The 26366-nt window shown below is 38.6% G+C and overlaps 1 protein-coding gene across 2 annotated transcripts in view; it reads left to right on the top strand.

The window, feature by feature from the left end:
- The first annotated feature begins 3420 nt into the window (after positions 1-3420).
- Positions 3421-26366, top strand: part of C3AR1 (complement C3a receptor 1) — a 70139-nt gene continuing 47193 nt past the window's right edge. For both annotated transcript variants that reach the window (XM_046011161.1, XM_046011158.1), the window contains exon 1: positions 3421-3646. The gene's annotated coding sequence lies outside the window, so the exon portion shown is untranslated. The remainder of the gene's footprint in view (positions 3647-26366) is intronic.

Here is a 26366-nt window from a genome sequence, read left to right as displayed (position 1 = left end):
ACACACAAAACAGATAATCATATTGAAAAATGGGCAGAAGATATGAACAGACACTTCTCCAATGAAGACATACAAATGGCTATCAGACACATGAAAAAATGTTCATCATCACTAGTCATCAGGGAGATTCAAATTAAAACAACATTGAGATACCACCTGACACCAGTTAGAATGGCCAAAATTAGCAAGACAGGAAACAACGTGTGTTGGAGAGGATGTGGAGAAAGGGGAACCCTCTTACACTCTTGGTGGGAATGCAAGTTAGTGCAGCCACTTTGGAGAACAGTGTGGAGATTCCTGAAGAAATTAAGAATAGAGCTTCCCTATGACCGTGCAATTGCACTGCTGGGTATTTACCCCAAAGATACAGATGTAGTGAAAAGAAGGGCCATCTGTACCCCAATGTTTATTGCAGCAATGGCTACGGTCGCCAAACTGTGGAAAGAACCAAGATGCCCTTCAACGGATGAATGGATAAGGAAGATGTGGTACATATACACAATGGAGTATTATGCCTCCATCAGAAAGGATGAATACCCAACTTTTGTAGCAACATGGACGGGACTGGAAGAAATTATGCTGAGCGAAATAAGTCAAGCAGAGAGAGTCAAGTATCATATGGTCTCACTTATTTGTGGACCATAACAAATAACATGGAGGACATGGGGAGATAGAGAGGAGAGGGAATTGAGGGAAACTGGAAGGGGAGATGAACCATGAGAGACTATGGACTTTGAAAAACAATGAGAGGGTTTTGAAGGGGCGGGGGGGGGGGGGAGGTTGAGGAACCAGGTGGTGGGTAATAGGGAGGGCACTTACTGCATGGAGCACTGGGTGTGATGCCAAAACAATGAACACTGTTATGCTGTAAATAAACAAATAAACGAAAAAAAAATGTAAATTAAAAAAAAAGGAATGGAAAAAAAAAGAAAAATGTAAACAAAAGAACATTCAAAATTAAAAAAAAAATGTTAAGGACTTCTTCAAATATGCTAAAATCATTTACCAGGTGTTTCCCATTAAGTTTCTCTATTTAATTACCATGTTAGATCTTTCAAAAGACAAGCATGTATATGAAATGAAGGTAATTCATTCATATGTCTTCAATGTATGAACAAACATTCACATCAATTGCTATTCTTATAACTTTCTTCATGGTAAATTTTCAGTGAGGTTGTGCCCATGAAGTAAATGTCTTAGAAGGAAACATAAGTCATTTTAATATAGAAAGATAAGCAACAGCTCAATTTTATAGGTGTGAGTTAAAGGAAGGAAAGAATAGCATAGGACCCATGGATATTTTATAGTGTGGGATATGCTTATAAGACTAGAATTCTTGAAGTTTCAAGAACATGAGAAGATTGTTAATCAGTATTCATGAGTCACGGTTAAGATGAAGCACACCTTGGAAAAACATTTCACGGTTTTCTTGGCTAAATAACAGTAGAATTTCCAAAACAAGAAAGGGTGACACAAGGGTTTGGAATGTCGGAGGCAGGTTCCCTGTCTTCAATATTAGTAACTCAGTGAGGCTCTCTAAATCATCCTTATCCCAAATCATTGATCAAAGCACATTCTTTTTTTAATTTTTTTATTTAAATTCAATTAACATATAATGTATTATTGGTTTCAGAGGTACAGGCCTGTGATTCATTAGTCTTATATAACATCAGTGCTCATTACAACACATGCCCTCCTAAATGTCCATCACCCAGTTACCCCATCCCTCCACCTTCCTCCCTTCCAGCAACCCTCAACTTGTTTCCTATGATTAAGAGTCTCTTATGGGGGGCGCCTGGGTGGTTCAGCGGGTTAAAGCCTCTGCCTTCGGCTCAGGTCATGATCCCGGGGTGCTGGGATCGAGCCCCACATCGGGCTCTCTGCTTAGCTGGGAGCCTGCTTCCTCCTCTCTCTCTCTGCCTACTTGTGATCTCTATCTGTCAAATAAATAAATCTTTAAAAAAAAAAAAAGAGTCTCTTATGGTTTGTTTACCTCTCTGATTCCATCTTGTTTCATTTTTTCCCCTCTCTTCTCCTAGGATCCTCTGTTGTTGTTTTTTCTCTTAAATTCCACATATCAGTGAGATCATATGATAATTGTCTTTCTCTGGCTGATTCATTTCACTTAGCATAATACCCTCTAGTTCCATCCATGTCACTGCAAATGGCAAGATTTTAAGTTTTTATAGCTGCATAATATCTCATTGTATATGTATACACCATATCTTCTTTATACATCCATCTTTCAATGGACATCTGGGCTCTTTTCAGTTTGGCTATTGTGAACATTGGTCCTATAAACACTGGGGTGCAGGTGCCCCTTCAGATCACTACCTTTGATTCTTTGGGGTAAATATACAGTAGTGCAATTGCTGAGCCATAGGGTAGCTCTATTTTCAACTTTTTGAGGAACCTCCATACTGTTTTCCATAGTGGCTGCACCGGTTTGCATTCCCATCAAAGCACATTCTCAAGGAAGTAATATTAAATAAACAGAGACTTGAATAATATGAGATTTTGTTTTCTTTTTTTTTTTTTTTTTTTTTTTTTTTTTTTTTTTTTTTTTTTTTTTTTTAAAGATTTTATTTATTTATTTGAAAGACAGAAATCACAAGTAGGCAGAGAGGCAAGCAGAGAGAGAGAGAGGAGGAAGCAGGCTCCCCGCCGAGCAGAGAGCCCGATGCGGGGCTCGATCCCAGGACCCTGGGATCATGACCTGAGCCGAAGGCAGAGGCTTTAACCCACTGAGCCACCCAGGCGCCCCGAGATTTTGTTTTCTTGATGGGACTTTTAAAATGGAAGAAGTTACTGTGTCGCGGCCAGCGCGACAAATCGACCAGGAACGTGAGGGTAAGAGGATGGTGAAAGAAAAAGACTTGAGAGACAAAGAGATGGGGGCAGGAGGAGCACTGAGGAGGATGTCCAACAATGCTGACTTTATTCAGGGCAGTGAGGCATTATTTAGCCAACAGTAACTATTTTCAGCTGGTTACAAAAGAATTTGCTACATGCACAAAAAACCTCCGGACTTCCCCATTACCTACTTCTCAAGGTCTAATTGCAGACCCTCCGTTTCTTGTGAGAACTAGTGAGAAACGAACGAGGTGCACCTGCAGGCAATGGCTGATGTTACTACAACTGTCCGGTATAGATACAAGAAGTAACAGCAAACCTGAGAGTGATTATGAGCTGTGCTGGAACAGCAAGAACCAGTTAAGTGTTATGACCCCAACCAATTTGCTCCATCTAACTAGTAAACGTGTGAGAAGTCACATTGGCGAGCGCACAACACATAGCACAGACCCTTTCTCAGTGCTACTCAACTTTTCCGTCCTAAGCCTTTTGTTAGGCTATTCGGGTTTTAAAGGAGACACAAGTCAGGGCCTGGTTTGGTCCTCGTCTCAAGCCTTACGGTGGCCTCCCACATTACTGATAAAATGAAAACTCAGGAACAAGCTGGAAATAGTACAAATTCCTTCAGGGTTCAGTGAGAGCAATAGTTTATTCACGAAAGAGGAAGAGCAGATTCTGCAATGTCACTTTCAGTTTTCAGATCCTCTTGGTAACAGAAGATACAATAAACCAAGGCTTGAGAATAATTTAAGGTCTGAACAAAAGAGCAAAGACATCTACTACATCAAGTCATGTAAGTAATAGACCAACTAATAGTCCCAATTTACAACTTGCTCACCTATTCACGATCTTTTATTTTCTATTTTCTATTTTCAAGTGCAGTTGACACAAAATGTTACATTAGTTTCAGGTATAGATTTGCCCTCTGGGTGCTGAGGGGAGGGGAAAAACTAAAAACAGGGGGGATGCTAAAAGGAAAATAAACGAAAATAAATAACATAAAAACATGGGCAAGGTGCCAAATTAATATAAAGCAAAAACAGACCTGAATGTTGCCTCAGGTCACAAATGGAGACAGCAGAGAATCTTTTGACTCTGACCAGGTACAAGTACAAAAACAAAGGATCACAAGAGAAAATCCTAGATAGACTGGCAGATATGGAGGGAAAATGTATACATTGTTCAAACATTGAATTGTGTTCCTTGTGACTTGACCTCTTTTAAAAGGGTAAGTTCTTTCCTGGTGTATACCGTGCTGCTCCTAAAGTGTAATCTATGAATCAATAAATTAAATTACCCAGAGTTTCTGTCCTCAGAAAACATCTCTGGATTCCTCAATAAAGATGTGTGCCTGCTAATTAAAGGAAAGATTAAATTTTCTTGCTCAACAGTTTGAATTGACAATAGCAAGTGGAGTCTAAAATTGCATCTAGAAAATTGTCCTGTATCATAAATTGGACATTTAAGAAATATAAAGAAAGTATGAATTTCTGTTCACTCAGTTGTACAATAAACATTAAATCTTTTTTTTTTTTCTGAATCAGTTTATTTTTACTGTTTAACCACATGCCATTGGACTAGATTTGAAGAAATGTGACCTTGGTTATGTCGAGATTCTTCTCTGCCACAAAAGGCATATTAAGTCTCCTCTAGTGGGTCAGTGCCAAGATACTGAAAGAGTTCAGAACAAGTCTCCCCACATGTAGACTATTTTGAGCTTAAAGCAATCAAGACCCATCAGATTCAAGAAAAAATTTTACCTCTCCCTTAACGGCCCAGAAGATTTTAAAGATTTTTTTTTTTTTTTATTTGACAGAGAGAGATCACGAGTAGGCAGAGAGGCAGGCAGAGAGAGAGGAGGAAGCAGGCTCCCTGCTGAGCAGAGAGCCTGATGCGGGGCTGAATCCCAGGACCCTGAGATCATGACCTGAGCCAAAGGCAGCGGCTTAACCACAGAGCCACCCAGGCGCCCCAAGGCCCAGAAGATTTTAGGAGGGCCTGTCCAGAAAGAGAAATATCACCAGTGATAGCTACAAAGAATATGGGTTAGGTATGATAAACTGGGGTTGTGGGGGGAGCTTGGTGAGGCCTGGAGATCAAATTCCTGTGTCCCATTGTCTCTGCATGGCATGGCAAACATTTGTTTACCACATATTTGCTCTTCCCATCCTGTGAGTTGTCTTCTTCCCTTTTGAGGTGCCAGACCCTTACCACCTTCCCTTTAGCTCAGAATGACATATAAGCCTCAATTGCCTGACCGCTGGTGGGTTTTATATTTTTATGGAGTTGCCATATGTACATAATTAAATTTGTTTTCCTCCTGTTAAACTGCCCTATATTAATTTTATTATTAGACCAGCCAAAGAACTAAGAAGGGTCAAAAATTTTTTTTTCTCCCCAACAATATTGAGAGGCAAAAAGCTAAGGGGAGCCAGGCACATGCCCTTTGTCCATTTCTCTACTAGTTATCACTGGAAGAGTCATCATCTCTACCCACATGACCCTCTGAGGCCCACTGGTTCTCAACTCCTTTTGTTATGTGATTTACACCTTTTGTTATGTCCTTTTAACACACTCCCTCTTTTCTCAGAACCTCTATTTTAATTTCTGCTTTCCAAAATCCCTATAATTTTCTTAAAGGTTATGATTTGGAAAACAAATGCTAGGAAGTCTAATAAGCTACTGCTTCTTCAGCTCTGGCACTTACTTCCCTTGCTGCAATGCATTATAAAATCAGCTTGCTGCCTGAATGAGAAGGAAGCAAAAATTCCCACAAATAGGAATGCATATTTTGACCTCTGATCAGGTATTTTTTGCTATTCTCCCATGATGAACATTAACATTCTTTTAATCAGCCATATTTGTCCATAATTCAGAGCTCACTATAACTCAAGATAACCACCATAATTTGGGTTCCTGGGTGGCACAGCTGGTTGAGTGTCTGACTCTTGATTTCAGCTCAGGACATGGTGTCAGGGTCATGGGATCGAGCCCCATGTTAAGCTCTGTGCTGGGCATGGAGCCTCCTTGGGATTCTCTCTCTCTTCCTCTCCCTCTGCTCCTCCTGCTTGTGCACACCTGGACTCCCTCTTTCTCTCTTAAAAAAATAGAAGGGGTAACCACCAGGACTCTGGTCCCTGGCCAAAAAAAATCTATGTACAAGCTGGCAGTTTAGCTCTTGTCAGCTCTGCCGAGCCCTTGATAACACTCAAACTAAAATCCAAAGGAAGTATATTAGTTCCCTAATGCTGCTATAAAGAATTAACACAAACTCTGTGACTTAAAACAATGTAAGTTTATTATCTTATAGCACTAATGATCAGAAGTTTAGAATGAGTTGGCAGGGCTGTATTCCTTTTGGGAGTTCTAGAGGTAAATCCATTTCCTTGCATCTTCCAGCTTCTAGAAACCATGTACATTCTTTGATTCATAGTCCCTACTTCCATCTTCAAAGCAAGTTGTGTAGTATTTTCAAATCTAATTCTGACCACTGCTTTTGTCATCGTATCTCCTTCCCTGACTCTGATCCCTTTACTTTTCTCTTGTAAATTTCCTTTAGTCCATTAAGCCCACCCAGATAATCCAGGATAATCTATCTCAAAATCCTTAATTTATTAATATCTGTAAAGCCTCTTATCCTATTGAAGGTAACATATTCACAGGTTTCTGGGCTTAGAGTGTGAACATCTTTGGGGGCCCAGTATTCAGCCCACTACAGGAAGGTTCAAAATATCTTCTTGTTGCAGTAAAATATGAGATGTCTAGACTTCCATATCCAGTCATTTGCAGGCTTGATAAATTATACCAGCCCTTTTGAGGAAAACAACTATAAAAAGCTAAATGAAATGTATTTTTTTAATATCTTTAAAACATCAATGGCTTCGTCACAGATTAATTGACCATATAGTTGTGGGTTTATTTCTCTGTTTTCTATGGCTGTCCCACTGATCTATGTGTCTATTTTTGTGCCAGCACCATACTATCTTGATCACTACAACTTTGTAATATAACTTGAAATCCAGAATTGTGATGCCTCCAGCTTTGCTTTGCTTTTTTCAAGGTTGCTTTGGCTAGTCCTCTGTGATTTCATGCAAATTTTAGGATTGTTTGTTTTAGCTCTGTGAAAAATGCTGTTGGTATTTTAATAGGGATTGTATAAATCTATAGATTGCTTTGGGTAGTATGGGCATTTTAATAATATTTATTCTCCCAATCCACGAGCTTGGAATACCTTTGCATTTCTTTGTGTCATCCTCAATTCCTTTCATCAATGTGGGTTGGTTTTTTTTTTTTTTTTTATGATTTATTTATTTGTTTTAGAGAGAGAGCATATACAAACAGGGTGGAGGGGCAAAGGGGGAGGGAGAGAATCTCAAGCAGATTCCTTGCTGAGCACAGAGCCCAACATGGAGTTTGATCCCACAACCCTGAGATTATGACCTGAGCCAAAATTGAGAGTCAGATGCTTGACTGACTGAGCCACCCAGGTGCCCCTCATCAATGTTTTATAGTTTTCAGAGTACAGATCTTTCACCTCTTTAGTTAGATTTATTCCTAGATATCTTTTTTGTTTTGGTGCAATTGTAAATAGGATTGGTCCCTTAATTTCTCTTTCTGCTGCATCATTTTTGGTGTTTAGAAATGCAATAGATTTCTGTATGTTGATTTTGTACCCTGCAACTTTATTGAACTTGTGCATCAGTTCTAGCAATTTTCTGATGGAATCTTTCAGTTTTTCCACATAGTGTCATATCATCTGCAAATAGTGAAAGTTTTATTTTTTCCTTGCCAATTTGCATGCCTTTTATTTCTTCTTCTTGTCCAGTTGCTGTGGCTAGGTCTCCCAGTGCTATGCTAAATAACAGTGGTGAGAGTGGATGTCCCTGTCTTTTCCTGATCTTAGGGAAAAAGCTTAGTTTTTCCCTATTGAATATAATATTTGCTGTGGGCTTTTCATATATGGCCTGCATTAAGTTGAGGTATGTTCTCTCTAAACCTACTTTGTTGAGGGCTTTTATCATGAATGGATGTTGTACTCTGTCAAATGCTTTTTCTGCATCCTTTGAAAGGATCATATGGTTCTTCTCCTTTCTTTCATTAATGTGGCATATCATATTGATTGGTTTGTGAATATTGAGCCACCCTTGCAATCCAGGAATAAGTCCTAATTAATCATGGTGACTTATTTTTTTTATTATATTGTTGAATTCAACTTGTTAGTTGGTTTTGGTTTTTTGGTTTTTTTTTTTTGAGAATTTTTGCATCTGTATTCATCAGAGACATTGGCCTGTAGTTCTCTTTTTTAGTGGAGTCTTTAGCTAGTTTTGGTATCGGGGTAATGCTGGCCTCTTAGGATGAGTTTGGAACTTTTCATTCCTTTTCTATTTTTTTGGAATAGTTTGAGAGGAATAGATATTAACTATTCTTTAAATGTTTGGTCGAATCCACCTGTGAAGCCATCTGGTCCTGGACTTTTGTTTGTTGAGAGCTTTGATGATTCAATTTCTTTGCAGACTATTGGACTCTCAAATTTTCTATTTCTTCCTGTTTCAACTTTGGTAGTTTGTTTCTAGGAATTTATCCATTTCTTCCAGGTTGTCCAATTTGCTGGCATATAGTTTTTCATATTTTCTTATAATTGTTTGGATTTCTGTGGTGTTGGTTGTTATTTCTCCTCTCTCATTTGTGATTTTAGTTATTTGAGTCTTTTCTCTTTTCTTTTTAATATAATACAGGAAAGACTATGCAATGAGAATAGCCTCTTCAACAAATGGTGTAGGGGAATCTGGACAGTGACATGCAAAAGAATTAAATTGGACCACTTTCTTATACCGTACACAGAAATAAATTCAAAATGGATTAAAGACCTAAATGTGAGACAGGAAACCACAAAAATCCTAGAGGAGTGGAGTAACCTCCTTGATATCAGCCACAGCAATTTCTTTCTAGATATGTCTCCTGAGGCAAGGGAAACAAAAGCAAAAATAAGCTATTGGGACTTCAAGGTTAAAAGCTTCTGCACAATAATGGAAACAATCAACAAAACTAAAAGGCAACTTACAAAATGGGAGAAGATATTTGCAAATGACATACCTGATATTCAAAATGCATAAAGAATTATAAAACTCAATACCCAAAAAATGAATAATCCAATTTAAAAATTGGCAGAAGATATGAATAGACACTTTTCCAAAAAAGATATACAGAGGCCAATAGACACATGAAATGATACTCAATATCACTCATTATCAGGGAAATACAAATCAAGACTACAGTGAGATACTACCTTACACCTGTCAGGGAATGGCTAAAATAAAAAACACAAGAAGCAATAGGGATTGGCAAGGATGTGGAGAAAGGGGAACCCTCTTACACTATTGATGGGAATGCAAACTGGTGCAGCCACTCTGGAAAACAGTATGGAGGTTCCTCAGAAAGCTAAAAACAGTACTACCTTATTCTCCAGCAATTGCACTACTAGGTATTACCCAAAGAACACAAAAATACTAATTCAAAGAGAAACCTCTACCCCAATGATTATAGCAGCATTATCTATAATAGCCAAATCATGGAAACAGCCCAAATGCCCATCAACTGGTGAGTAAAGATACACACACACACACACACACACACACGACACTAGAATATTAGCCATAAAAAAATGAAATCTTGATCTTGCCATCTGCAACAACATTAAGGAGCTAATATAATGCTAAGTAAAATAAGTCAGAAAAATCATACCATATGATTTCACTCACATGTGGAATTTAAGAAACAAAACAAATGAGCAAAAGGAAAAAAGAGAGAGAGAGGCAAACCCAGAAAGAGATTCTGAACTATAGAGAACAAAATGATGGTTACCAGAGGGGAGGTGGATGGGGGATAGGTTAAACAGGTGATGGGGAGTAGAGTACACTTGTTATTATATGCAACAGGTGTTGCACAAAAGTATTGAATCACTACATTGTACACCTGAAACTAATATTACACTGTATGTTAACTAACTAGAATTTAAATAGAAACTAAAAAAAAAAAATCAATGGCTAACAAGCACATGAACAAATGCAATCATTAAGAAAATGGAAATAGAAAATAAAAAAGAAAGGAAGAAGAGAAGGAAGAAAGGAATGAAGGAAGGAAAGAAAGATAAAAGACACCCAAATTAGAAAGGAAGAAGTGAAACTGTCCCTGTTTGCTGATGTTATAATCTTATTTTCTATATATAAGATTAAAGATTCCACCAAGACATTGTTAGAATTAATAAATTCAGTAAGTTTCAGAATACAAAAATCAGTTGTGTTTTTAATAATAAACTACTTGGAAAATAAATTAAAAAACAATTCCATTACAATGGCATAATAAATAAATACTATATATAATAGCAATAATAAAACACTTAGGAATAAATTTATCCAAGGAGATAAAAATCTGTACATTGAAAACTATATATGTTGATGGAAGAAATTGGGAAAGACACCAATAAATGGAAACATATCCCATGTTCATAGATTGGAAGACTTAATAATGTTAATATGTCCATACTACCCAAAGCCATCTGTGGAGCCAATGTAATCTCTAGCTATTAAATACCTATAGCATTTTTCACAGAAATAGAAAAACAATCCTAAAATTTGTATGGAACCATAAAATACTCCAAATAACTAAAGCAATCTTGAGAAAGAACAAAGCTGAATCATCACACATCTTGATTTCAAACTGTATTACAAATCTATAGTAATCAAAACAATATGATATAGGCATATAAACAGAAATATAGACCAGTGGAACAGAATAGAGAGTCCAAAAATAAACCTATGCACATACAATATACAATAAGTATTTGGCAAGGGAGCCAAGAATACTAAAAGGGTAGTCTCTTTAATAAATGGTAAAACTGGATAATCACATGCAAAAGAATAAAATGAACCACTATGCTATTCCACCTACAAAAAATTAACGCAAAATGGATTAAAAACTTTTATGTAAGTCTGCAACAAACTTCTAGAAAAATACATAGAGGAAAATCCCCTTGACGTTGGTCATGGCAATAATTTTTTTTGGATATGACACCAAAGACATAGGCAACAAAAGCAAACATTTAAGTGAGACTACATCAAATTTATAAGTTCTGCACAGTATAAAAACAATCAACAAAATGAAAAGGCAACCTATAGAATGAGAAACAATATTGACAAACCAGCTAAATATAAGGAGTTAATATCCAAACTATATAAGGAACTTATAGAACTCAGTAACAAAATTAAATAATTTAAATGCAATTAAAAATGGGCAAAGGACCTGAACAGACGTTTTTCCAAAGAAGACATAAAAATGGCCAATAGGTATGGGAAGATGCTCAATATCACTGATCATTAAGAAAATGCAAATCAAAGCCACAATGAGATACCACAATGAGATAACTTCTGTTAGGATTACTAATCTCAAAAGACACCAAAAGAAAATAAATGCTAATATCAAAAGATAATAAATGCTGTCAAGAATGTGGAGAGAAAGGGCTGTTGACAAGAATATAAATTTGCACAGCCACTATGGAAAACAATATGGAGGTTCCTCAAAAGATTGAAAATAAAACCACACATGATCCAGCAATTCCCCTTTTGAGTATATATCTGAAGGAAATGAACACTATTTTGAAGAGATATCTGCAACTCCATGTTTATTGCAGCATTATTTACAATAACCAGGACATGACAATAACCTGTCTGTAAATGGATGAATGAATAAAGTGTGGAATATAAATGATATAATATTCAGCCATAAAAATGAAGGAAATGATGAATTTGTGACAACATGAATGGACATTAAGGACATTAAGCTAACTGAAATAAGTTAGAGAAAAACAATTACTGTATGATCTCACTCACACAGAGAATCTGAAAAAGCCAAACTTATAGAATGAATAAGTCACAGGAAAAAAGACTCAGCATAAGGAATATAGTCAATAGTATTACAATAGTACTGTATGGTGATAGAGGTAGCTACACTTGTGCTGAGAATCACATAATATATAAACTTGTCAAATCACTATGCTGCATACCTGAAACTAATGTAATATTGTAGGTCAACTGTACTCAAAAATTTAATTAATTAAATTAAACTTATTTAATTTAAATTAAAAAGCCACCATATAATAGACTATAATAGTGGTCCAGGTGCTGGGGTATGGGGGAAATGGGAAAATGTTAATCAGAAAGTATCAACTTCTAGTTATAAGATGAAATCTAAATCCTGGGATGTAATGTACAGCATGGTGACTATAGTTAACAACACTGTACTGTTTATTTCAAGTTGGTAAGGAGTAGAACTTAAATATTCTGGCCACAAAAAAAAAAAGGTAACTATGAGATTTGATGGATGTGTTAACTAACCTTTTGAGGTAATCATTTTGCAATGCATACATATATCAGGTTATCACATTGCACACCTCAAATTCATGCAATATTATATGGAAAATATAAATCTTTAACACTGGAAAAATACTGTTGGAACTAATACATAGAGTCAGGAAAGTAGGATATAAAATCGACCTCAACAGTCAGTTACGTGTCTGTACACTAACAATAAACAGTATAAAAAGAAAATTAAGAAAGCAATTTCATTTACAGCAGCACCAAAAGAGTAAAATACTTAAGAATAAATTTAACCAGGGGAGGAGCAAGATGGCAGAGGAGTAGGAGACATAATTTCATCGGGTCCCAGGAGTTCAGCCAAATAGTCATCAAACCATTCTGAACACCTACAAACTCAACAGGAGATCGAAGAGGAGAGCAGCAATTCTAGGAACAGAAAAGCAACCACATTCTGGAAAGTATGATGTATGGAGAAGTGAATTCAAGGTGATATACGGGAAGATAGACCGTGGGGGGAGGGGCTGGCTCCCAGTAAACTATAGAGCAGTGGAGCACAAAATTGGAACATTTAGAAGTCTGCTCAACTAAGGGACGTTGCTCCACAGGCTAAGCAGGGGATGGAGCCCTTGCTGGGACAGGGTGGTCTCAGGAACCACGCGGTCACAAAAAGACCAGGGGTGTCTGAGTATGGCAGAGCTCCCAGGTACAAGAGCAGGGAAGACAGATGCAGAGATGGAGCCAAGGAGGGGGCTCTCAGCTTGGGATTACCTGAAACCATGATCTGAGGCACAGTCAGGGCCACTGCTCTTCAAAAAGGGACCCCACAGGTGGCAGATCCAGGGAACCTCCCTCCTTCCTCCTCCAGGAGGAGCAGCGTGGGAACATGCTACAAGAATCTGCTGGGTTTGGAGACTCCAAACAGGGCCATGCACCCGAGATAGAAACGCTCAGTCACAGGCCGCATGAGCTCCGAGTTCAGCTAGAGACCAGGGAGACTGGAGTGACTGACTGCTTTTCTCTCATGGCGCACTGAGGAGTGGGGGCCGAGCTCTTGGATCCTACAGGCCAGAGATTGGTAGGCCTACATATTCATTCCCATCCTCCAAAGCTGTATGGAAAGTGTTCAGGGAACAAAAGCTACCAAAAGCAAAACCGAGCAGATTACTTAGCCTGGCCCCTGGCAAGTGTAGTGTAATTCCGCCTTGGGCAAAAACATTTGAGAATCACTGCAAGAGGCCCCTCCCACAGAAGATCACCAAGAACATCCAGCCAAGACCAAGTTCACCAATCAGTGAGAACTACAGAACTCCAGAGCTAGGGAAATGGAACACACAGAATTCATGGCTTTTCTCCCATGATTTTTAGTCTTTCAAAGTTAATTTTTTTTTATTTTATCTTTTTCTTATTCTATTTTTTAAATTTTTCCCCTTTCTTATTTTAACCTTTTAAACTATTTTATCTTATAAATACCTTTCTAAAAATCTTTTTTTAAAGATTTTAATTTATTTATTTGACAGAGAGCGAGCACAAGCAGGAGGAGGGGCAGGCCGAAAAACAGCGAGAAGCAAACTCCCCATAGAGCAAGAGCCCAACATGGGACTTGATCCTAGGACCCTGGGATCATGACCCAAACTGAAGGCACACACTCAACCGAGCTACCCAGGCACCCTCTAAAAATCTTTTTTTAATTTTCATTGTTATAATCATACTCTATCCCTATAAGTTTTTCTTTCCTTAAAATTTTGGGGTACAGTTTCTTCTAACAGATCAAAATATACCCTAAATCTAGCCTAGGGCTTTGTTCTAGTCTCCAGTCTGATCACATTCTCTCCTTCTGTTTTGGTTTGTTTTTTTTTTTTCTTTTTCCCACCAACTTTTTTTTTTTTTAAGATTTTTATTTATTTATTTGACAGACAGAGATCACAAGTAGGCAGAGAGGCAGGCAGAGAGAGAGAGGAGGAAGCAGGCTCCCCGCTGAGCAGAAAGCCCAATGTGCGGCTCAATCCCAGGAGCCTAGGATCATGACCTGAGCTGAAGACAGAGGCTTTAAGCCACTGAGCCACCCAGGTGCCCCTCAACCAACTTCTTATCAATTCCTTTTTTAGACTTTTTTTTTTTTTTAAGATTTTATTTATTTATTTGACAGAGAGAGATCACAAGTAGACAGAGAGGCAGGCAGAGAGAGAGAGAGGGAAGCAGACTCGCTGCTGAGCAGAGAGCCCGATGCGGGACTTGATCCCAGGACCCTTAGATCATGACCCGAGCCGAAGGCAGCGGCTCAACCCACTGAGCCACCCAGGCGCCCCTCAATTCCTTTTTTAAATTTTCATCTTTATAGTCATATTCCATCCCTTGTGTTTATCCTTATTTGTCTGTGTGTGTGTGTGTGTGTGTGTGTGTGTGTGTGTGTGTGTGTGTATGCTTTTCTTTCTTTAAAATTTTGGGAGGCAGTTTCTTCTAACAGACCAAAATACACCCAAAATCAAGTGTGTGGCTCTGTTCTATTCACCAGTCTAAATTTATGCAAACAAACATATTTCCCCCACCTTTCTTCTCTCTCTCCCAGTTTCCAGTGTCTTCTGATATGGTTAGTGCATATTTTTTCTGGGGTCATTGCTACCTTAGTATTTTGTTCTCTCATTCATCTATTCTTCTCTGAATAAAATGACAAAGCAGAAAAACTCACCTCAAAAAACCAAAAAAAAACAAGACATAGTACCAGTGGCTAGGGACCTAATCAATATGGACATTAGTAAGAAGTCAGAACTAAAATTTAGAATGATGATAATAAAGATGCTAGCTGGGTTTGAAAAAAAGCATAGTAGATACTAGAGAATCACTTTCTGGAGAAATAATCCCTTCCTGGAGAACTAAAAGAACTAAAATCTAACCAGGTTGAAATAAAAAAAAAAAAACTATTAATGAGGTGCAATAAAAAATGGAGACTGCTGGGGCACCTGGGTGGCTCAGTGGGTTAAACCTCAGCCTTCGGCTCAGGTCACGATCGCAGGGTCCTGAGATCAAGCCCCACATTGGGCTCTCTGCTCAGCAGGGAGCCTGCTTCGCTTCCCCCTCTCTCTCTGCTTGCCTCTCTGCCTACTTGTGATCTCTCTCTCTGTGTCAAATAAATAAATAAAATCTTTTTTAAAAAATGGAAGCTCTTACTGCTAGAATAAATGAGGCAGAAGAGAGAATTAGTGATATAGAGGACCAAACAATGGAGAATAAAGAAGCTGAGCAAAAGAGAGACAAACAACTACTGGACCATAAGGGGGGAATTCAAGAGATAAGTGATACCATAAGATGAAACAATATTAGAATAATTAGGATCCCAGAAGAAGAAGGTGGGGGCAGCAGGTATATTGGAGCAAATTATAGCAGAGAATTTCCCTAATCTGGGGAAGGAAACAAGCCTGTTCCCTGGGGAAGGCCAGAAAGAACTGGCATGATATATTTAGAGCACTAAATGAGAAAAATATGCAGCCAAGAATACTATATCCATCTAGGCTGTCATTGAAAATAGAAGGAGCGGTAAAAAGCTTCCAGGACAAACAAAAACTAAAAGAATTTGCAAACACCAAACCAGCCCTACAGGAAATATTAAAAGGGGTCCTCTAAGCAAAGAGAGAGCCTAACAGTAACAGACCAGAGAGGAACAGAGACAATATACAGTAAAGTCACATTGCAGGCAATACAATGGCAATAAATTCATATCTTTCAATACTTACCTTGAATGTAAATGGGCTAAATGCCCCAATCAAAAGACACGGAGTATCAGAATGGATAAAAAAAAAAACAAACCCATTGATGTGCTGTCTGTAAGAGACTCATTTTAGACCCAAACACACCTCCAGATTTAAAGTGAGGAGGCAGAAAACAATTTACCATGCTAATGGATAGCAAAAGAAAGTTGGGGTGGCAATCCTTATATCAGATAAATTAGATTTTAAGCCAAAGACTATAATAAGAGACGAGGAAAGACACTGTATCATACTTAAAGGGTCTGTCCAACAAGAAGATCTAACAACTTTTTTTAAGATTTTATTTATTTATTTGATAGACAGAGATTGCAACTAGTCAGAGAGGCAGGCAGGGAGGAGGAGGAGGAGGAGAAAGCAGGCTCCCCGCTGAGCAGAGAGCCCGATGTGGGGCTTGATCCCAGGACCCTGGGACCATGACCCAAGCCGAAGGCAGAGGCTTCAACCCACTGAGCCACCCAGGCGCCCCGAGAAGATCTAACAATTTTAAATATCTATACCCCTAACATGGGAGCACCCAATTATATAAACCAGTTAATAACAAAATCAAAGAAACACATCAACAATAATACAATAACAGTAGGGGACTTTAACATCTCCCTCACTGAAATGGACAGATCATCTAAGCAAAAGATCAACAAAGAAGTAAAGGCTTTAAATGACACACTGGACCAGATGAACATCACAGATATACTCAGAACATTCCATCCCAAGGCAACAGTATTCACATTCTTCTCTAGTGCACATGGAACATTCTCCAGAATAGATCACACCATGGGTCACAAATCAGGTTTCATTGGGATCATTGGATTGGGATCCAAAAGATTGGGATCATTCCCTGCATATTTCCAGAACGTAATGCTTTGAAACTGAACTCAACCACAAGAGGAAAGTTGGAAGGAACTCAAATACAGGCTAAGGAGGCTAAAGAGTATCCTTCTAAAGAATGAAAGGGTCAACCAGGAAATTAAAGAAGAATTTTTTTTTAAGATTTTATTTATTTATTTGACAGAGAGAGAGGTCACAAGCAGGCAGAGTGGCAGGCAGAGAGAGGGGGAAAGCAGGCTCCCCGCCAAGCAGAGAGCCAGATGCGGGGCTCGATGCCAGAACCCTGAGATCATGAGCCACCCCTTAAAGAACAATTTTTTTAAAAAATGGAAACAAATGAAAATGAGAACAACTATTCAAAATCTTTGGGATACAGCAAAGGCGGTTCTGAGAGAAAAGTATATAGCAATAAAAGTCTTTCTCAAGAAACAAAGAAGGTCTCGGGGCACCTGGGTGGCTCAGTGAGTTAAGCCTCTGCCTTCGGCTCAGGTCATGATCTCAAGGTCCTGAGATCAAGCCCTGTTTCGGGCTCCCTGCTCAGCAGGGAGCCTGCTTCCCCCTCTCTTTCTGCTTGCCTCTCTGCCTACTTGTGATCTCTCTCTCTCTCTCTCTCTGTTAAATAAATAAAATCTTAAAAAAAAAAAAACGAAGTAAGTTCTCAAAACCACAATCTAACCCTACACCAAGAGAAGTTGGAGAAAGAACAAGAAATAAAGCCTAAACCCAGTAGGAGAAGAAAAGTAATAAGAATCAGAACAGAAAACAATGAAGGACACCAAAAGAACAGTAGAACAGAGCACTGAAACTAGGAGTGGTTCTTTGAAAGAATTAATAAGATTGATAAACCCCTGGCCAGACTTACCAAAAAGAAAAGAGAAAGGACTCAAATAAATAAAATCATGAATGAAAGAGGAGAGATCACAACTAACATCAAAGAAATACAAACAATTATAAGAACATATTATGAAGAACTATGTGCCAGCAAATTTGACAATCTGGAAGAGATGAATGCATTCCTAGAAACATATAAAATACCAAAAATGAACCAGGAAGAAACAGAAAACCTGAAGACCCATAACCAGTAAGGAGATTGAAGCAGTCATCAAAAATCTCCCAATAAACAAGAGCCCTGGGCCAGATGGCTTCCCAGAGGAATTGTACCAAACATTTAAAAAAGAATCAAGACCTAGTCCCCTGAAACTGTTCCAAAGAATAGAAGTGGAAGGAAAACATCCAAATGCATTTTATGACGACAGCATTCCCAAAGCCAGACAAAGTTAAAGACCCTATCAGAAAGGAGAATTACAGACCAATAACCCTGATGAACATGGATGCAAAAATTCTCACCAAAAGAGTAGTCAATAGGGCCCAACAGTACATTAAAAGGATCATTCACCATCACCAAGTAGGATTTATTCCTGGGCTCCAAGGTTGGTTCTACATCCACAAATCAATCAGTGTGATACAATACATTAATAAAAAAAAAAGAACAAGAACCACATGACATTCTCAATAGATGCTGAAAAAGCATTTGACAAAGTACAGCATCCTTTCTTGATCGAAACTCTTCAGTGTAGGGACAGAGGTACATACCTCAATATCATAAAAGCCATCTATGAAAAACCCACAGTGAGTATCATTCTCAGTGGGGAAAAACTGAAAGCTTTTCCCCTAAGGTTAGGAACATGGCAGGGATGTCCACTATCACCACTGCTATTCCACATAGTACTAGAAGTCCTAGCCTCAGGAATCAGACACAAAAAGAAATAAAAGACATCCAAATCAGCAAAGAAGAAGTCAAACTCTCACTCTCTGCAGATGATATGATACTTTATGTGGAAAACCCAAAAGACTCTACTCCAAAACGCTAGAACTCATACAGAGAATTCAGTCAAGTGTCAGGATATAAAATCAACGCACAGAAATCAGTTACATTTCTATACACCAACAGCAAGACAGAATAAAGAGAAATTAAGGAGTCAATCCTTACAATTTACAATTGCACCCAAAACCATAAGATACTTATGAATAAACCTAACCAAAGAGGCAAAGAATCTGTACTCAGAAAACTATAAAGTACTCATGAAAGAAATTGAGGAAGACAAAACAAAATGGAAGAATGTTCCATGCTCATGGATTGGAAGAACAAATATTGTGAAAATGTCTGTGCTACCTAGAGCAATCTACACATTTAATGCAATCCCTATCAAAATACCACCAACTTTTTTCAAAGAAATGGAACAAATAATCCTAAAATTTATATGGAACCAAAAAAGACTCCGAATAGCCAGAGGAATATTGAAAAATAAAACCAAAGGTGGCAGCATCACAATTTCAGACTTCAATCTCTATTACAAAGATGTAATCATCAAGACAGTACAGTACTGGCACAAAAACAGACACATAGATCAGTGGAATAGAATAGAGAGCCCAGAAATGGACCCTCAACTCTATGGTCAACTAATCTTTGATAAAGCAGGAAAGAATGTCCAGTGGAAAAAAGACAGTCTCTTCAACAAATGGTGTTGGGAAAATTGGACAGCCACATGCAGAAGAATGCAACTGGACCATTTCCTTACACCACACACAAAAATAGACTCAAAATGGCTTAAAGACCTCGATGTGAGACAGAATCCATGAAAATCCTTGAGGAGAACACAGGCAGCAACCTCTTCAACCTCAGCCTCAGCAACTTCTTCCTAGAAACATCGCCAAAGGCAAGAGTAACAAGGACAAAAATGAACTATTGGTACTTCATTAAGATCAAAAGCTTTTGCACAGCAAAGGAAACAGTCAACAAAACCAAAAGACAAGCTACAGAATGGGAGAAGATATTTGCAAATGACATGTCAGATAAAGAACTAGTATCCAAAATCTATAAATAACTTATCAAATTCAACACCCAAAGAACAAGGAATCCAATCAAGAAATGGGCAGAGGACATGAGCAGACATTTCTCCCAAGAAGACATCCAGATGGCCAACAGACACATGAAAAAGTGCTAAACATCACTCCGCATCAGGGAAATACAAATCAAAACCACAAATGAGAAACCACCTCACACCAGTCAGATTGGCTAAAATTAACAAGTCAGGAAACAAGAGACGTTGACGAGGATGTGGAGAAAGGGGAACCCTCCTACATTGTTGGTGGGAATGCAAGGTGGTACGGACCCTCTGGAAAACAGCATGAAGGTTCCTCAAAAAGTTGAAAATAGAATTAGCCTATAATCCAGGAATCACAATACTGGGTATTTACCCCCAAAATACAAAAACACTAATCCAAAGGGATGCATGCACCCTTTCCATTGGCTCCCAGTCCTCAGCAACCAACTTCTTAAGATTCCACATATAATTGAGATCATACGCATTTGTCATTTTTTCCAGTTTTATTGAGACATCAACATATAAAATACGTAAGCTTGAGGTATATAAAGTGATGATTTGATACACACATAGACTGTAAAATGAGTACTACAGTAGGATTAGTTAACACATCCATCTCTTCACATGACTAATCTACATTCTCAACAAGGTTGAAGTATGTAATATAGTATTGTTATTTGACACAAAAGCAAAGGCAACAAAAGCAAAAATAAACAAGAGTGGCTATATCAAACTAAAAAGCTTTGTCACAGCAAAGCACAGACCACCCATCAGTAATAACTCTCCCTGGGTTTTAGATTAAAAAGAAAAACCAGGGGGCGCCTGGGTGGCTCAGAGTGTTAAGCCTCTGCCTTTGGCTCGGGTCATGATCTCACAGTCCTGGGATCGAGCCCCACATCGGTTCTCTGCTCAGCAGGGATCCTGCTTCCCTCTCTCTCTCTGCCTGCCTCTCTGCCTACTTGTGGTCTCTGTCTGTCAAATAAATAAATAAAATCTTTAAAAAAAAAAAAAAAAAATTAAAAGAAAAGAAAAAGAAAAACCAGTAGGAAAATACAAGGTGAATCTGAAATATCATGTTCCATCAGATATAAAGGAACTGGATAGTTATTTTTCAGTATCACCAAAATGGTGACATAGGAGACCCAGTCTCTGTCTCTCCTCAAAGATCAACAGACTGCTATCTATGAGCAAAAACAGCTCTGGAGAGTTCTGGAGTCTATTTGAGAAACTTTAGCAATACAATAGAACAAAAAAACAGAGAATAAGAACAAAGAATGAGAAGAAAGAGTTTTATTTTGCCTGTCTTTTCCCACCACACCCTACCCCTTCACCCAAGGCAACACTGCTCAGCACCAAGAAGGTTCTTCCCAGCTAGAAAGAGCTCCCTTTACCAGAAAAGGAAAAAAGGGATTAGTGATCAGCTTCCCTATCCTTTCAGAGCACTTCATGGTCTCACTTCAATTTCATCCCACCCAGACTGCACAGAGACATCTAGGAACAAGGAAAAACAGCAGAGGCAACCAAAAGCAGCTACATGAGTCACAGGTCACATGTCATAATTCAGTGACATGCTCTACAGACAAACCCCATGGATTCTGCCACTTCAGAAAGTAATGATCACAGCAGAGTCCCTGACAATTTCACCAGCTTTTGCCTCACAGGTATTCACATTTGTTCACATTAGCCCCCTCTCCATACACACTCCCTGCCACCCTTTCTAGAGCCCTTGAATCACACCAGCAGCCAACCAAGGTTGCTGTTCAAATACAAGATGCTAGCACAGACCCCAAAAGATTACCCTAAACATCATGTGCACATAAGTCTAGCTTCTCCAGCTATGCACTTGCATACTACCAACCTGATGCCCATCAGTAACCACCACTATGGTGCACACAACCGGAAGGGGAGACCATGCAACCAGAGGAGAATACACCAACAGCCAAAGCCCCTGTAGCTGCCAGTGAGCCCAAAGCTGGCTCCAGCCATGCTCCTTGCCCTGCCCCAACTACTACATGTGTCTGCAGCTGGCCTCCATCACTTAACAGGCGCTTACGACTGGTCCCAACAGCCAAGTGTGTGCATACCAAAAGCTCCAGTCACCACCACTGTCTGTCCTGGTCCCTAGCTGCTGGGCCTCACCTGGTGGAGTGCTAGAGGCACCACTGAGGACTTCAAGAGCCCTCACAGCCTCTGTAGACCCTGCAGTGCTTGCCAAAAACAACTGTCAGTGCTGTAGATCCCAATGGTCTGAGCCAAAGGCTCATCATGCCCCACCCCATAGATAGTACAACTACACATCCCAGCAGTTAGCACCCTGCACCACTACAACTGGGGTTACAGCATGCTCCAATATGTGCCCACCCACAGGTAAAAGTCTTCCCTCATCGAAGTTAGGCCAAAAGAAGGCTGTTTCTTCAAATATTTGGGAAACCATACTAGGCTAAAGGAATAATGAAGAATCAGGGAAACATGCAGAGAATACAGTAAACCTCTAGTAACTAACCCCAAAGAATGGGAGACCCAGGAATTACCTGACAAAGAAACTCAAAATAATTGTTCTAGGGCGCCTGGGTGGCTCAGTGGGTTAAGCCGCTGCCTTCGGCTCAGGTCATGATCTCAGGGTCCCGGGACAGAGTCCCGCATCGGTCTCTCTGCTCAGCAGCGAGCCTGCTTCCCTCTCTCTCTCTCTGCCTGCCTCTCTGTCTGCTTGTAATCTCTCTCTGTCAAATAAATAAATAAAAATCTTAAAAAAAAAATAATTGTTCTAAAGATGCTCAGAGAGCTGTAAGAAAATAGAGAAAAACAATTTAATGATTGTGAAAAACAATACAAGAAAAAGTGAGAAGTTCAACATATAGCATAACGGAAAAAAAAATCGAATTCCCTGCTCAGTAGGGAGCCTGTCTCTCCCAGTGTCCCTCACCCTGCTCATGCTCTCTCTAAGTAAAATCTTAAAAAACAAAACAAAAACAGAAATTATATAGCTGAAGAATACAACACTTGAGAATTCAACAGAAAGCTTCAACAGCAGACTTAACCAAGAAGAATAATCAGTGATCTAGAAGACATATCAATTGAAATTATCCAGTTAGAGAGCAAAAAGAAAAAAAGAATGAAAAGAGAAGACAAAAGTCTACAAAAGACGAACAATCCACATATCATTAGAGTTCCGGAAGGATAAAAGATGGAGAAAGATTCCCCCTCTCTCTCTGCCTGCCTCTCTGCCTACTAGTGTTGTCTGTCTGTCAAATTAAAAAAAAAAAAAAAAAAATCTTAAAAAAAGGGTGGGGGGCGCCTGGGTGGCTCAGTGGGTTAAGCCACTGCCTTCAGTTCAGGTCGTGATCCCAGGGTCCTAAGATCAAGTCCCACATCGGGCTCTCTGCTTCCGCGGGGAGCCTGCTTCCTCCCCTCTCTCTCTGCCTGCCTCTCTGCCTATTAGTGCTGTCTGTCTGCCAAATAAATTAAAAAATCTTAAAAAAAAAAAAAAAGATGGAGATAGGGACAGAAAGCTATTTAAAGAAATAACAGCTAAAAATAGTCCAAACCTGGGGAGAGACTTGGACAGTCAAATTCATGAGGATAGAGATCACCACACAAAATCTTAATCCAAAATTATCTTCTCCAAAGAAGAACAAAGCTGGAGGTATCACAATTTTAAGATTCACTACAAAACTGAAGTAATCAAAGCAGTACAGTACTGGCACAAAAGACACATAGGCCAATGGAACAGAACAGAGAACCACCTAAATGGTCAATTACTTACATGAAAGGAAGGAATAACAAACAATGGGGAAAAGACCATCTCTTCAACAAGTGGTACTGAGAAAACTGAACAACTACATGCAAAAGAATGAAACTAGACCACTTTCTTACACCATACACAAAATAAACTCAAAATGGATTAAAGACCTAATTGTGACACCTAAAACCATAAAATCCCCAGAAAAAAAACATAGGCAACTCCTCAAACAAGGAAAACAAAAGCAAAAATAAATTACCACAACTACATCAAGATGAAAAACTTTTACACAGTGAAAGAAACAATCAACAAAACAAAAAGGCAACCGACTCAACAGGGAAATATATCTGCAAATGATATATCCAATAAGGGGTGAATATCCAAACTATATAGAGAATTTATACAATGCAACACTTCAAAAAAAACAAATAATCCTACTAAAAATGGGCAGAGGACCTGAACATTTTCTGAAGACATACAGATAGCCAAAACATGTGAAAAGATGCTCAAGATCATTAATCATCAGGGAAATGCAAATCAAAACCACAAGGAGAGATCACCTCACACTTGTCAGAATGGTTAAAATCAAAAAGACAAGAAATAAGTGTTGGCAAGGATATGAAGAAAAAGGAACCCTCAACCACTGCTGGTGGGGATGCAAATTGGTGCAGCTACTGTGGAAAACAGTCTGGAGATTCCACAAAAAGTTAAAAATAGAAATATAATCCAGCAATTCCACCACTGAATACTTACCTAAAAACAGAAAAAAAAAACCAACAAAACAAAACACTAGTTCAAAAAGATACAGGTACCTCTTATGTTTATTGCAGCATTATTTACAATAGCCAAGAAATGGAAGCAACCCAAGTGTCCATCAATAGATAAATGGATAAAGAAGATGTGGTGCTACATACAAGGGATATTACACAGCCATAAAAAAGAATAAGATCTTGGGGCGCCTGGAGGGCTCAGTGGTTTAAGCCTCTGCCTTCAGCTCAGGTCATGATCTCAGGGTCCTGGGATCGAGCCCCGCATCGGGCTCTCTGCTCAGTGGGGAGCCTGTGTCTCCCTCTCTCTCTGCCTGCCTCTGCCTACTTGTGACTTCTCTCAAATAAATAAATAAAATATTTTAAAAAAAAAGAATAAGATCTTGCCATTTGCAACGTGAATGGCCCTAGAGGGTATAATGCTAAGTGAAATAAGTCAGACAGAGAAAGACAAAAACCGTATTTCATTCATTCACATGTGGAATTTACGAAAGAAAAGAAAGAAAACAAGAGACAAAAAAACAGACTCTTAAATACAGAGAACAAACTGGTGATTGCCAGAGGGGAGGTGGGTGGGGAGATGAGTGAAATAGATGAAGGGGATTAAAAGGTACAAACTTCAGGATACCTGGGTGGCTCAGTAAGTTAAGCAACCAACCCTTGATCCAACTCAGGTTATGATCTTGGGGTTGTGGGTCAAGCCCCACATTGGGCTCTGTGCTGAGTGTGGCGCTGCTTAAGATTTCCTCTCTCTCTCTTCCCTTCCTTCTGCCCTACCCCACCTCATGCTCTCTAAAAAATAAAAATAGGGGCGGCTGGGTGGCTCAGTCCGTTAAGTGGCTACCTTCTGCTCAGGTCATGATCCCAGGGTCCTGGGATCAAGCCCCGCATCAGTCTCCCTGCTCAGCAGGGAGCCTGCTTCTCCCTCTCCCTCTGCTCCTCCCCGCTGCTTGTGCTCTAATAAATAAATATTAAAAATAAATGAAATAAATATAAAAATAAAAGGTACAAACTCCCAGTTACAAAACAAATAAGTCACAGAACATTTCATCCAACAAAAGCAGAATACACATTCTTCTCATGTGCAAATCTAACATTTTTCAGAATAGATCATGTTAGATCAAAAACCAAATCTTAGGAAATTTAAGACTGAAATCATACCAAGTATCTTCTTCAACCACAATAGTATGAAACTAGAAATCAGTAATAGGAGGAAAGCTAGAAAATTCACAAATATGTGAAGATTAACACATTCCTGAACAACTAATATGTCAAAGAAATCAAACAAGAAATAAAAAAAAATTTAAGCAAACAAAAACACAACATACCAAAACTTATGCAAAGCTACAAAAGTAATTCTAGAAGGTAAGTTTATAGTGATACAAGCTTACACCAAGAAAAAAGAAAGAGCTCAAACAAATAACTTCACTTTACATCTCAAGGAACTGGAGAAAGAAACACAAAGCCCAAATTTAGTATGAGGAATGAAATAACAAAGGTGAGAGTGAAAATAAATAAAACAGAAACCAGAAAAATGATAGAAAAGATCAACAAAACTAAGAGCTGATGTTCTGAAAAGATAAAATCAACAAAGCCTTAGCAAGACTAAGAAAAAAAGACAACTCAAATAAGTAAAATCAAAAACGAAAGAGGAGACATTGTATCTGGTACTACAGAAATACAGAGAATAATAAGAGATTACTATGAACAATTATATGCCAATAAACTGGATAACCTAGAAAAATGAACATTTCTGAGAAACATAAAGCCTACAAACACTGAATCAGTAAGTAACAAAAAATGTGAACAGATCAATAACAAGTATGGATTTTTAATCAGAAATCCAAAACCTACCAACAAAGAAAAGTCTAAAACCAGATGATTTTATGGAGAATTCCACCAAATGTGTAAAAAAAAAGATTAACACCAATCCTTATCAAACTCTTTCAAAAAATTCAAGAGGAGAAACTACTCCCAAACTCATTTTACAAGACTAACATTACCTTGATACCAATGCCAGATAAAGATACAATAAGAAAATTACAGACCAATATTCCTGATGAATACAGATACAAAAATTCTCAACAGAATATTACCAAACTAAATTCAACAGCACATTAAAATCATCTTACACCATGGTCAGGTGGGATTCAGCCCTGGGATGC

The sequence above is a fragment of the Meles meles genome, chromosome 7 (genome assembly GCF_922984935.1).
Source record: "Meles meles chromosome 7, mMelMel3.1 paternal haplotype, whole genome shotgun sequence".
Taxonomy (NCBI): domain Eukaryota; kingdom Metazoa; phylum Chordata; class Mammalia; order Carnivora; family Mustelidae; genus Meles; species Meles meles.
The sequence above is the reverse complement of the archived record's forward strand: the minus strand, read 5'-3'. Positions and strand labels throughout refer to the sequence as shown.